The sequence below is a fragment of the Octopus bimaculoides genome, chromosome 7 (assembly GCF_046866305.1).
Source record: "Octopus bimaculoides isolate indiv1 chromosome 7, ASM4686630v1, whole genome shotgun sequence".
NCBI lineage: Eukaryota > Metazoa > Mollusca > Cephalopoda > Octopoda > Octopodidae > Octopus > Octopus bimaculoides.
The window spans coordinates 29,714,957-29,728,855 of record NC_142934.1 but is presented as its reverse complement, the minus strand read 5'-3'; the positions used below and the strand labels follow the sequence as shown (position 1 = coordinate 29,728,855).

General features: G+C 37.3%; 1 protein-coding gene across 7 annotated transcripts in view; it reads right to left on the bottom strand.

Annotated features, from left to right (window-relative positions):
* The window catches only part of LOC106873838 (uncharacterized), a 48,875-nt gene extending 44,416 nt beyond the window's left edge, over positions 1-4,459 (bottom strand). For all 7 annotated transcript variants that reach the window (XR_016242578.1, XR_008264611.2, XR_008264610.2 and 4 more), the window contains exon 1: positions 4,331-4,459. The gene's annotated coding sequence lies outside the window, so the exon portion shown is untranslated. The remainder of the gene's footprint in view (positions 1-4,330) is intronic.
* Between the last annotated feature and the right edge of the window lie 9,440 nt (positions 4,460-13,899).

Sequence of the window (13,899 nt, the reverse complement as noted above, 5' to 3'; positions counted from 1 at the left end):
AAATCAAAATCAAATTCGATGACAGCACCACATAACTGGCATCTGTGCTAGTGGAGCAGTAAGAGCACCATCCGAGCATAATCGTTGCCAGGACCACTGACTGGCTCCCGTGCTGGTGGCACGTAAAAAATCACCATTCAAGCATGATCGTTACAAGCATTGCCTTACTGGCACTTGTGCTGGTAGCACGTGAAAAACAACATTCAAGCGAGGTTGTTACCAGTGCCGCTGGACTGGCTCCTGTGCAGGTAGCATGGAAAAAACACCATTTGAGTGTGGCCATTGCTAGTACCGCCTGACTGGCCCTCATTCCGGTGGCACGTAAAAGCACCCACTACACTCTCGGAGTGGTTGGCATTAGGAAGGGCATCCAGCTGTAGAAACTCTGCCAGATCAGATTGGAGCCTGGTGCAGCCATCTGGCTTGCCAGTCCTCAGTCAAACCGTCCAACCCATGCCAGCATGGAAAGCGGACGTTAAACAATGATGATGATGATGATATATAATGGGCATCTTTAAGTTTCCATCTACCAAATTCACTCGTGAGGCCTTGGTTGGTCTGAGGCTATAGTAGAAGACACTCTTTGAAGTATAGAGCTGAATTTTGTGTAGCCACCTGCAGGCAACTTTTCTTCCCCAGCCATTTTGTAGGGGATATTACTCAGTTTTCTGGACTCTTTTCACAGCTATACCCCATTCCAAATGTGCATTAGTTTTTGTATGAAAAAAAAAAGGAAGAGAGGGGGACTTGTTTGTAGAGAAAATGTTAAACGTGCCTGAAAAAAACACATGGTCTTTCCTCCCAACTAAAAGATATGAAGAACTATGGAAGAAGGCGAATAAGTACTGGGAGTGGGGGAAAGAATAGAGAACTAACACTCAATCATTCTAGAACTCGCAGAATAAAACGTAAACACCCAAAAGACTTTCCCTCTATTCATTACTAAATGTCTTTCCTTCTTCTTCATTGTTAAAAGTAAAGAAGCTAGAAAAGACCAATCATATTTCAGTCTAATTGTCATTGTAAATGACTGATGCTTTCCTTTCTCTGTCTCTATCACTTCACTCCTTTTCTCCTTGGTTAAGAGAGTGAAGGTGCATGGCTCAGTGGTTAGGGGTATTTGGCCCATGATCGTAAAGTCATGAGTATGATTCCGTGTTCTTGAGCAAGATAATCTACTTCACCTTGCTGCAGTCCACTTAACTGGCCAAAACGAGTTGTAGCTATAATTCAAAGGGGCCAACCTTGTCACATTCTGTGAGGCTGAATTTCCCTGAGAATTATGTTACGGTATGAGTGTCTGTGGAGTACTCAGCCACTTGTGCGTTAATTTTATGAGCTGACAGTTCTGTCAATCAGATAAACAGGAACCTTGTTGTCATAACCAATGGAGTGTCATTTTTTAAAAAGAGTGAAAGAAAAGGAAATGTTCCATATCGTAAGGCAAAAATGTCGTGTTTAGTATAAGCTGTGAAAGCTAAGACAAAATTATTGCTATTCTGTCGTGTATTCACCCTCGACTCATGCTCAGTTTGATAACAACAGCCTGCACATCAGTGTTTATCTGTAAAACCCACAAATGCTGCTGTTAAGACTGAATTAGCACCCATAGTGACCCTAACAACTAAAAAAGATTTTCCTGCCCCTGTATAGGATCTTTTTTCATTTTCTTCCAACCACTTGAAGGTTCATCTTGCTCCAGTCTACTCAGCTGGCCAAAATGAGTTGTAGCTGTAATTGAAAGGGGCCAGCCTTGTCATATTCTGTATGAGGCTGAATTGCCCTGAGAACTACGTTAATGGTATGCATGTCTGTGGAGTACTCAGCCACTTGCGAGTTAATTTTATCCTCATATGGTAATGAAAAGTGAGTGACATCCAATATTTGCTGTAGTTATTTGTCTTTGATTTAACAATGTGTCTATGTATCAACTTTTCTTTTGATTTATGTGTCTACTTTTCTTGCAATATATATATCAGTCTATTCTGAAAATACTGATAAACATTTAAAAACAGAAAACGAACTGTCACCACTCACTGTCTCTCTCACTTCCTCTCTTCCGCTTTACCATTCACCTTTTCCTTTGAAGTGTGACACACACCACAGGTATGTATGTACGAAAATGAAATGCTGGCATATTAATATTACTGATAAATATAATTTTTTAAAAATATAATTGCTCGATTTTATGATATGCAAGTATAGTATCCAAGTTGCTTGTTAAGTGACTTTTCAACACCAGAAAGCTGAGACTGCAGGATTAAGTCCATTAATTTTGTTGCATCATCATTTTAATATCTACTTTTCCATACTTGCTTAAGTTGGACAGTTTATCAAGGTAAATTTCCTAGGGCTGGATGGCCTTCCTGTTGTCAATTCTCACCTGTTTCCAAATAAGGCAATATTTTCGCTTGGCCCAAACATGTTTTCCATGAAAGGCTGAAACAGTATCACTGGTATGAGTGATGCTTGTTTTACAAACTATCATGTGATATCAAGACAAGGGTACACACAAGCATTCATATATTTCCCTATGGCCAGACATGTTTTTGCAAAATATTGGTTTCAAATTTTGGTACAGGGCTAGCAATTTCAGGGCTGGGAGGAAGTCAATTACATTGATCTCAGTACTCAACTGGTACTTATTTTATTGACCCCTAAAAGAATGAAAGGCAAAGTCGACCTAATCGGAATTTTAACTTAATACACAGACAGACATAATGCCATTAAGCATTTTGCCTGGCATGTTAACAATTCTGTCAGCTTGCCTTTTTGTAGAATATTGAAAGTGAATGACACTGCTTACTTGATACAATAACACTTATTACAAATATCACATGATGTCAAGACAAGGAAACATATATTTATGCATGATGGGCTTCTTTTAGTTTCTGTCTACCAAAACCACACACAAGGATTTTCAGCTATGGGCTTGTTTGGCCTTGAGTTGAAGTTCCCCAAGTACCACGCAGTGAGACTGAACTAAAAAAAAAAAAACCCGAAAATTATGTAGTGAGAAGCAAACTTCTTTACCAAATATCCATGACTGCACCTATATACATTAATTCAAATCAAAATTTGTAGATTGATTCCGAATAAATTATTTGGCGCAAGTAAAGAATACGTACACTCGGTGTTTAGGGTTAAGGGTTAGGATTAGGGTTTTTGTTATGTCGAAAGTGGGTGGTGTACGTATTCTTTACCTCCGCCAATTATTTTAAACAATTTAAGCACATAGCACTTAGAGAAAATACTTTCCACCTTAAATCTGAACTGTACTTTTGATGAGTCCCTTTCATCAAGCAGTGCAATTTTCTTAAAAGAAACCGAACTGCCGTTGAGTTAATTAGTGGAAACGGAGCCCCTCTAGAAAATGAAGATCATAATTCATCCAACAAGAGTATTGTTTTTATATTACCACCTTGACTCAATGTTATCCTCTTTTATTTTCTTATAAGTGAGCTTAGATGGTGCGATATGGCAGTATCCTGAAGAAAGACAAACATGTGTTCGAAATAAGGCGACTAGATTTCAACTGTTATCGTCAAGCAGAATGAAGATGTGACACATGTTTCATTTACAGAACAGGAAAGCTTTTTCAATATTTAATTGATGCCAACATCAAGTTTGAAGGATGCTGTTTACAGTTTATAAGAAAAATAATCTCTGGACTGGTGGATCATTGTTCAGAATTTATTATAGTGTTGCAAACACTAATACTTATTTAGTTGGTAATTTTTCAATAACCTAAATTTGTTGTCTAGCTGATTATCATATAAATCTTTTAACCAAATAAAACAGTGTTATGGTGATTTTTAAATTTACGCATTCAAATTAAAGCGTATAAAACGTGAAAATTCCTCACTAGTATTAAATAATTAAGTGAATAATATTATGAAAACGGGAACCCAATGTATTCAATCATTCAAACATTTCTTATTTTATAGGTTTTTAACTTTTAAAATTCATGTGTGTAACAACATTCGTATAACATTTATGTCACGAAATGATCGTAAACAAAATAGTAGCGACATATTCGTAATTTAAAGGAATATATATATCAGCGATCATGAATCCGGAATTCATATTCAAACACTGGGAAATAGATACTGAAGCTAATTTAATTTGCACGTAAGTTTCTATATGTAAATGTATGGTTAATTCGAATGAATGGCGAGGAAGAAATATTAGAGCACCTGCTGTTAATAGTACATTGGGGAGTAAAACAAGTTTTTTAACAAGAATTGCAATCAATAATTAGAGGACTTCATAACAATGAACTTGAGTGGAATTCCGCATATTTTGTTAAGCAAAAGATAAACAGCCTTACCTAATTACACATGTTTCTTATTAAACCTGTCTGCTATTGCTGTGGGATGAAAAAATTTCTAAAGTAACCATGTGACTTCCGGTTGGTCTTTAAACAGCGGTGCTATCTCCCACTTGGGATATGTTTCCTGCGTGCATTTTTTATTTATTGTCTTAATTTATAGGAAGCACAACGCCTAATACTGTTCGATTTTTTAATATAAGGACAAATGTTCCATATTTTGGATGATTGGGAAGTGTGATCGCAATATCGGAGTATAACGTATCGTTTTTAACTGCAGCAAAAATCGTTTTACATCCTGTAGGGCAGTGTGTCGTTGGCTCCAACCAAGGGTTTTATTCCTACTTCACGTCTGACAATTTCAAATTGTCCATGCTTAAAATTGTGAATAATATAAAGCAGAAGTGTACAATTCAGGTACTGTTCAGTACTTACTTGTATAAAATTGTTTTAAGCCTAGTGAGATGGATAACATTCTGTCAATACTAGGAGCTTGTTCACAGGTCCTTTTCCACTAGTACAATTAATTTGTCATGTGTGGTACAGCACTTCGACAGTTGTAGCTAATAGTAACAGACAGGGTCAAATTTTGCAGTAAGTTCCCTCCAGTGTGCATCAAGCTTGTTCTTGAAGGCATTGACTCATGGAGCTGCAACCACACTGTTTGGAAGACTGTTCCAGGTGGTAGTCACACGCTGTATGAAAAAGCAGCTTCTAATGTTGAGCCTGCAGTGTGATCTTTCCAATTTCAGGCTGTGTCCTTTTGTACTTCTGCCTTGGAAGTAGTTGAATTGGGGGCGGTTGGTCAGGTACAGGCCATGCATATACTTGTACATGTTGATCATATTCCCCCTGAGATGGCGATGTTCGAGACTAGGCAAGTTTCGTGCAGCCAAGTGCTCTGGGTATGGCTTTTCTTTCAAGGATGCAATGAGTTTGGTGGCACGCCTCTGAACTTCCTCCAACTCGCAACACATTGCCAAACTGTGTGTCCATATTCAAGAATCGGGTGAACTAGAGACTTTTACAGCTGGACGAAGACAACAAGGGTGATGAAGTCAAATGATCGTTGGATGACTCCAAGGATTCGATTTGCTTTTACAGTTGCTTGGTTTATGTGGTTCCTGAAAGTCAACCCTTTGTCGATCAAGACGCCAAGATCCCCCTCTACCGCACTTTCTGCTAGCTCAATCACAGTCTGTTCCCCCTGTGCATCATGGCCACTCATGTAGTATTTCCTGTCCGTCTTCGGGTTCCCCACTCTCAAGATGGAGTTCTTTAGCATGTCTAAAACTTTCCACAAATAAAGCCTATAAATACAGTCAATAAAGGCACCAATTTTGCAGAGTGTCAAGATGTCCAAGCTGGTATGATGTTCTCCACTCTTGCTTTGAATTACAATCTCTCAATTGCTGTTCTGACAGCTGCATATTTAATTGAAAATATCAAAGAAGACATGACGACACCTGTATATTCACTGAATATGACAAAACCAAGCCCAAGTGTTAAACATTTTCCTTACATGTCATATGTTATTTCCACTTTACTGTTTCCATTAATTGCATGAACATCTTTTTATACTAATGCAACACAATAAATAATGTTGAAATGCTTACAGTGCTGTGAAATTACTACATGAATTTTTCTGTTAACTTGGTTTTATATGGGAACTAGCAGAAATATCCAGTGTTGCCTGGATTAAAGAAAATAATGAAATTCGAAAATGCCTTTTAGATCTCTAACATGACACATGGATTATGCAGTTCTCAACAGTAATTAGCTGAGGTACAAACTATTAATGTTAATAACATATTTTGTCCAATGTTCTCACTGTTAAAATTGTTAAAAAAAGACAGGTAGCTCTTTGTCTTTGCAATCACCTTCAATTGTCAGTACTTATTTGAAACACATTGAACCTGAAAATGCATAAACTTGAGAAGAACCAGCCTGCAGGCACTCCTCTCCTGTTAAAAAGTACATCAACTCCATGCAAAATACATTTAAATGAGCATTCATTATAACGGCATTCCCACATGCATTCTTTTCAAGTTATTTCGATGTTACACTCGCTTGCCCTAAGCCTTATTGCACGCAAATGGAGAAAACGTTCACTGCGTATATATCGATCGCTGTACGCCAGTGTCTAACAGCTTTAGCTTTTTAATGCACAAAAAATTGAAATTATTTTTTTTCTGTGCCTCTGATTAAAATTTTCGAAAAACAAACCCAGCCACATTACTTGGAAAAAAATAATCTTTATTGTGCTGGTTTTTCGTAAAATTTCGCGCATGGGAAAGGCAACAAAATCACCCCTCCCCACTTTGAATGGGATATTCCTATCTTAAAAAGTAATAATCGATTATCTCAGTAACCATGGGAGTTGGAGGGCAATAAAAATCTCCTGAACATGAGCGGACCATGCTGCCGCTCTGCTGAATTTCACGCTATTCCACTGCACCATTCTCGAGTGAATCTGCCGACACTCAATCAATCAATCAAGAACACTGCAATTTATAGTATAGACAATATGCAGCCTAAACAATATCCAATCACCCATCAAAACCCTGTTATACATCTTTTGTAAGGTTGGTGTAAGAAATGACAAAGTTGGCAACAATAGATAACTTACATCCATGTGATGCTTCTCTGGAGAGAACCTTGCTTTTGTGAAAATAATTTTGTATTGAGTGCGAGCAGATGGTCAACAATTTCAGTTACTAGGAATTGAAGCTTGCTACTTTGAAGAAATTAGTCTAACACAGAAACATTTTTTGTAAAAAGAGGCCCTTGGGGATCAACAAAAGTAATAGCTCTCTGAACTTAGTCCAACCTATTCTTATTCTTGCAACCATGCTTTCAGAGCAACCTCCTCCACTAGGTGACCAACCTAGCTTGGTCACCTAGGTAATGAAAACTATCTACCACATCCAAGGGTCCCTCAGTACAATTGAGGAAAAGTCCTTAGTGTTCATTGTACCTGCACATTTACGGACTAATTTCTGTTAACCTTCCTGTGATTCCACTGCACCTCTTATGTGTCCGTCACTTGCACTGGGTACTCCAAGTGGAATTTCTACATTTTGAACAGGGCCATTTCTCTCAAGGGATTATTAGTAATTTGTGTGCTTTACTGCTTACTAGTACTTTGATATTTGCTAAATTATTTCTTAGGTCCTTTAGATTCCAGTCCTTGCTTCCACACCTGAAGTTTCTTCTCTTACTCTAGTGGAGAGAATCAGCTATAAGAACAATGTCATTGGTATAGAGGAGCTCCCAAGGGCAACCAGTTTTAAACTGCCTGGAGGACTATGATAAACAAGAGTCTGAGGACTGATTCTTGGTGAGATCCTATCTGCACACTAAATTCAGACATTGTCCCTCTACATGGTTTGGATTGCTCTCAACAACTACTCTTCTATCCCAAGCTTCTGCATCACCACCAGATATGTGACCCTGTCAAAGGCTTTTTCTATATCAACAGATGCCAAGTACAGCAGTTTAATTTTTACTAGGTGCTTCTGCTGCAGTTGCTTTACTAGGATGATAGTAGTACTTCTCCTTGGCACAAAACCAAACTGCATCTCATCTAAGTTAATCCTAATGGTGCTGTAGAAATTTGACCATCTGAACAACAGCTAAACATAACTTTGAATATCCTCTCTTCTGGAATTTATCATTATCTAGTAAGATAACTTCGACCCTAATGTTCAAGGCAAAATTGACCTTGGTGGGAACTGAGCTTAGAATAATAATTATAATAATCCTTTCTACTATTGACACAAGGCCTGAAATTTCAGAGGAGTGGGGCTAGTCAATTATATTGACGCCAGTAATCAATTGGTACTTATTTTATTGACTCTGAAAGGATGAAAGGTAAAGTCAACCTCAGTGGCATTTGAACTCAAAATTCAAAACCAGAGGGAATGTGCCTTATCTGGCATAATAGCAATTTTGCCTGCTTGCTGTTTTAATAATAATAATAATAATAAAAATAAGAGCACTCAGAGAGTGCAAAATTCTGCCAAGGGAACACCAACATCCTCTCAACGATTAGCCAGAGATGATTTTTTAAATGAGAATATCTGAAATAAATTCGACTGTTCTCGCAAACGGGAATACTGAAAATGAACCCGACCGCTCTCAAAAATTAAGTAAAAAAACCAGAATCCTTGTCCAGTACCTGATCGATCCCAATGGTAGTCATGGAATGTGAAGGGGGCTGTATAAAATTTAGTAACAATAATAAATAGTTTATACTTATCTAATACAAGCCTAAGTTAACAAATCCACCATTCAAAATAGTTTCAAAGGCAGAGGTAATAATAAATTCTACTCAAGAATTTTTTAATGCATAGCATGAGACCTTTTGGTTTTCTCTTCTATTAAATTCCAGCCTTCCTTTTAATATTCCTGTTGTTTTAGATCAATGTATAGATATATGTATATCTGTAAGTATACTGTAACGTGTTAATATGTATAATATATATATTATAAAAATATGTTTGTGCTATTTAATTTCTGAACAGTGTTGCTGCCATTTGTTTATGTAGTTTGATTTCTTTATCCATCAGTTTCTACTAAGATAGAGACACGAGTAAAATTAATAATAGAGAAACGAAAATAAAACTTTGGGAACAGCCTAAAGGGAGATAACTGAGAAAGACTCGAAAGTCAACATAAGATCATGTAAAGTAAAGTAAATATAACAAATAATCCAGAATCCTTCTCGGGTACCAGATTGATCTCAAAATCTAATCAGTTTGTGCCAGTCACGAGGCCAAACATTCCTAAAAGTTTCATCTGAATCCATTAAGCAGCTCGAGATATCTTGTCCATGGACAAACAAACGAACATGACTGAAAACAATACCCCAGCCTTTGCTAAGGTGGAGGTAACAATAAAGTATTGATATGAGGTTACAGGTGCTTGGTACCAACATACATAGGAAAAGGTAATGGACAAAGAGGGGAAGGCAAAAATCATCTGGGACTTTAACTTCCAGACAGACAAGATATTAGAAGGCTAGATATAGTAACCTTTAGGAGAGACAAACAAGAGTGCCTAATAATTGATGTGGCAGTGCCAGGAGATCAACATATCATCATGAAAGAAAGAGAAAAGGTTGACAAATATGGAGACCTGAGAATTGAGATCGCTAAGATGTGGCAACTATGAGAGTCAAACATAAAGGTTATCCCTATTGTCATCGGAGCATTGGGTTCAATACCACCTAATCTAAAAATTTAGAAATACCCAACAATCTAGGTGTATTGCAAAAGTCGGCATCATTTGGAACTGCATTCATATTGCATAAAGTACTGTCTGAGGTCCTTGTGACTTGACAAACAGCACAAACCTCTGGCAGGTACAATATCTTCAATTAACAACCTCAGGATATTGTATACTGTGTAACGTCTACAAAAAAATAATAATAGGTTTCTTAAACATTCTCTAGAACAATACTATGCACAAAACCAAATATATGGCACCCTAGGCATAACACCAACATGAACTTCTAACTTGTTGTCTCTTGAGGTCTCTGGATGAGACTTGGGAGTCAACTTGTACAAATGCAAAGCAAAAGTCAAACATAAAATAATAATAATAATAATAATAAGAAGACGAAGAAGAAAATGAAGTAAAATAAATAAAGGGAAGAAGTTTGTTAAAGGCAATAAAAACAATTCATAGTTTTTGAGTGAAGAAACATTACAAGTGAAAATTTTGTGCTCAGAAAGTGAATTTATAAATAAAAAGAGTTTAACACCAAAACCCTTCTATTAAATTTTAATGTAATTACTGAAATGCATATCCTTATTGAAACATTTTCTTACATGGGTAGACATTGGAACCAGAAGCTGCCATTTGACTTGTTGGATCCTGTTGAAACCAATGCATATCAACATAGAAAATGGACATTAATTGATGATGGTGGTGGTGGTGGTGGTGGTGGTGGTAACAAGAAGAAACATTGGAGTGAAGATGTCTATAAATATATGACAAAATTGAAATGCTGAAGCTTACTGTTCCATCATGTTTTCCTCAGACTTAACATTCAAATACTGGATTTTAAAAACTTCTGGACCAAAATACATAAGCAAAAGGAGCAAACTTATATTTTCTAGACTACAAATGTACACTTTGGGTTATAGGGGAAGGAAAAGAGACCAGTCTCGTATAACATACCCTTCTAAAAGGAAGAAGTAAAACTCTAAATCTATCAGCTGTGAACAAATCTACACAGGCTCCAGCCACTATTGTACCAAGTGACTGACATCATTCGTAGAGCTGAATTGTGCCACATGTCCTGGTTGTGTCTTTTTGCTTTACATTGCCAAATTCAGTTAAATTGTGCATAGAATGGTTCCTAAAGAGACTGAAGTAGAACTCACCTAGCACTGAGACTGTATTGAAACTAAAGCATTTACAGTGTAGAAGATCCATTTTAGCAAATTAACAACACACCAAAATTGTTATATTTACTTTCAAAATAAATATATTTCAGGAAGTACCAAACATTCTGTTGCACAACTGTAACTTAGTCACATTTGTGCAATGGAATGTTTAATATTCATAAAATAAATTCAAAGTGAATTTAACAGTTTTGTGTGTTATTAAATGGTTAGAATAGCTCTTCCACAATGTAGTTGCTTTTATCACCATCATCTTCATCACTTAATGCCATGTTCTGTGCTGGCATGGGCGGGATGGTTTGACATGATCTAATGGGCCCAAGAACTACTTCATGCTCCAATCTACTTTGGCATGATTTCTATGGCTGGATGCCCTTCCTAATGCCAACTACTTTACAGCATATACTGGATGCTTTTTGTGTGTCACCAACACTAGCAAGGTTGTCAGGCTGCTTGAAGAATATAAGCCCCAAGGAGACAACTTTCTGCTAGGAGATGAGGAGTAAAAGTATGAGCTAAGGGTCCAGAGCAGAAACTTCTTGTTACAGATTAGAGGAGCTACATAACTATTTGCACTTTAGAAGAGGTAGTGGGAGTGATTGGGTGAAGTTGGAAAAAAGATAAAAATAGTAGTGATGAAGTGTCTGGGTGGCCTCTAAGTACAAGATGTGTAAGAAGTGAGTGGGAATGAGGGACCAGGAGTGTAAATGTTTGAGGGTCAGGGCAAGTAGGTGATAATTGTAAAGAGTGTGTAGGGAGGACAGATGGAATGAATTGTGGATGTGCAATGATGAATGAGTAAGGGGATGTAGGGGAGGAATAGGAAATGACAGATGGTGAAGAGCAGCAGAATAGTAAAGATGACAAAGTAGACAGAAGGATGTGGAAGATGAAATGCGATTAGCTGGATTGCAGGAGTGAGGGAGGGATGCAGGCATAGTGTATGAAGAGTGTAAGAGACATATGGTGGTGGAGGAGGAGAGAATTTGATGGCTCATTGATTGGAATGATCAATGAAAGTGTGGGTAGAGAACAGTATTAATGAATGAAAGATGGATAATAAGAAAAAGTTATTTATGATATATCGAAAAATATGTTGCAATGCTTCAAGTGAATTATCATGCTCTTCTAACTTTATATGGTTTTTTTATGTGGTAATTATCAACATCTAACACTTTTGTTTATTTCTAACTTGGTTCATTGTAGAATAAAAAATTTTTGGAGTACCATAACATCCCATAGCAAATTAATTCAGCATAGAATCAGCAGAGCCAAGCAAAAAGGTCCCTAACCTAGAGATATAGGTAAGTATACACAGAGATGGTATGCATGCAGCTTGCTAGCTCAGTAGTTCAGAACAGATTCTGTTGTATTAGCTGTAGAAGAAGCATAACAACAATGATGGTAACAATCAGTCCCATTGACTTCGATGTGTTTGAAGGAAAGGATTAAAAATTTATAAAAAAAAGATGCTGCATCCATTTGTGATGGATGCAGGAATGTAATTTGAGTTCAGGTATGGATTTTGCTATGAAGTCACAATGGGGACAATGATAATTTTGATTTTGCCTGGGAATGAACAAATGTGTCTGTTGATTATAGAATATAGTTCTTTCATTGATCTGTATCTTCAACTCAAATTGTTTAGATGCACCATGACACATTTCAGGTTTCTCTGATCAATTGAGGCAATAACTTTCCAAAGATGTTAAATTAAGCTGTAGGGATTTTACTGACTGTTCCAACTTATCCTTATACCATAGCAGGGATTTTCTTTTGCTGCAGAATTGGCTATACAAAAGAATTTTCGGAATGTGATCATCATACATTCAAACAGCATGCTTACCTGCACCAAATTCTCAACAACATGCTTTTAATCCTGGTTATATCACATTTTTATGAAACTTATCCCACCATTTTATGCTGCAGATATTATGTAGACAGCATATGCGAAAGGTTTAAAGTTTCTTTATATGCTTGTAATAGGGAGTTCATGCTTCTGCCCCATACAAAATACAAGCTTTGTATATACTTATTTTAGTTTTCAAACTGATACCGTGTTTATTCCACAAACAATGGAAAAGTTTTCCAAAAGAACTTGTAGCCTTAGATATTCATCCTCGTTATCATCATTTAACATCCATTTTCCATGCTGGCATGGGTTGAACAGTTTGACCAGATTTGGCTCCAGTCTGATTTGGAATGGTTTCTATGGTTGGATGCCCTTTCAAACACCAACCACTTTACAGTGTGCTGATTGCTTTTACCTAGCACCGCACAAACACCAGCATCAGAGCTTTTTACGTGTCACTAGCACAGGACTCTTGCATGCCAATCCTCTTCACAGGGGGGATGACTTGAACACTTCTGCTGTGGAGTATGGATCTCCTTGAGTACAGCATGGCGCCAGGTATCTTGGTCCTTCATCATCTTATCTGAAAGGTTCAATGTCCTGAGGTTGTCCTTTATCCCATGTCTTCCTGGGTTTTCCCCTTCCACATGTTCCATCAACTTTGAGAGATTGGCACTTCTTTATGGAGCTATTTGCATCCATCTGCATCACATGATCAACCCAGCACAGTCTTCTCTCTTGCACACAGCATCTATGCTGAGCTTCTCTCTCAATACACTTTGTTGAACATGCACATTACACATCCAGTGGAGCATACTAGTCTCATTCCTCTCTAACCTTTGCATATCCTCTACATTCAGGGCCCACATCTCACTACCATGTAGAATTGTTTTCTGTATACATGCATCATACAATCTCCCTTTCCTTGGTGCGAGAAACCTTTTGTAGCTCTCTGAATTTTTTTCCATTCTATTCTTATTCTAGCTGTTACACGCTCTGAACATCCTCCCCGGTCCCCTAAGTAGCAGAAATTATCTACCATTAATGAGCCACCAGGGCATTTGAAGGAATCAATTCCCCAGGTATCTATAGCTTTTATGGATCCTGTGCATCTCCCACACATGAACACTACTTTCCCTTCTAACATTGATTTCATCAAGTACCCTTAAAGTTTACTGTACTTCCAGGATATCTAAAATAACCTAACCCATTTGAGTCGTTTATTGTCAATCATCACATTTGAATCTTGAGTACACCTGCCAACTATTTCCTAAATTCCTTCAAATGAATGAAAAATTAAAGCA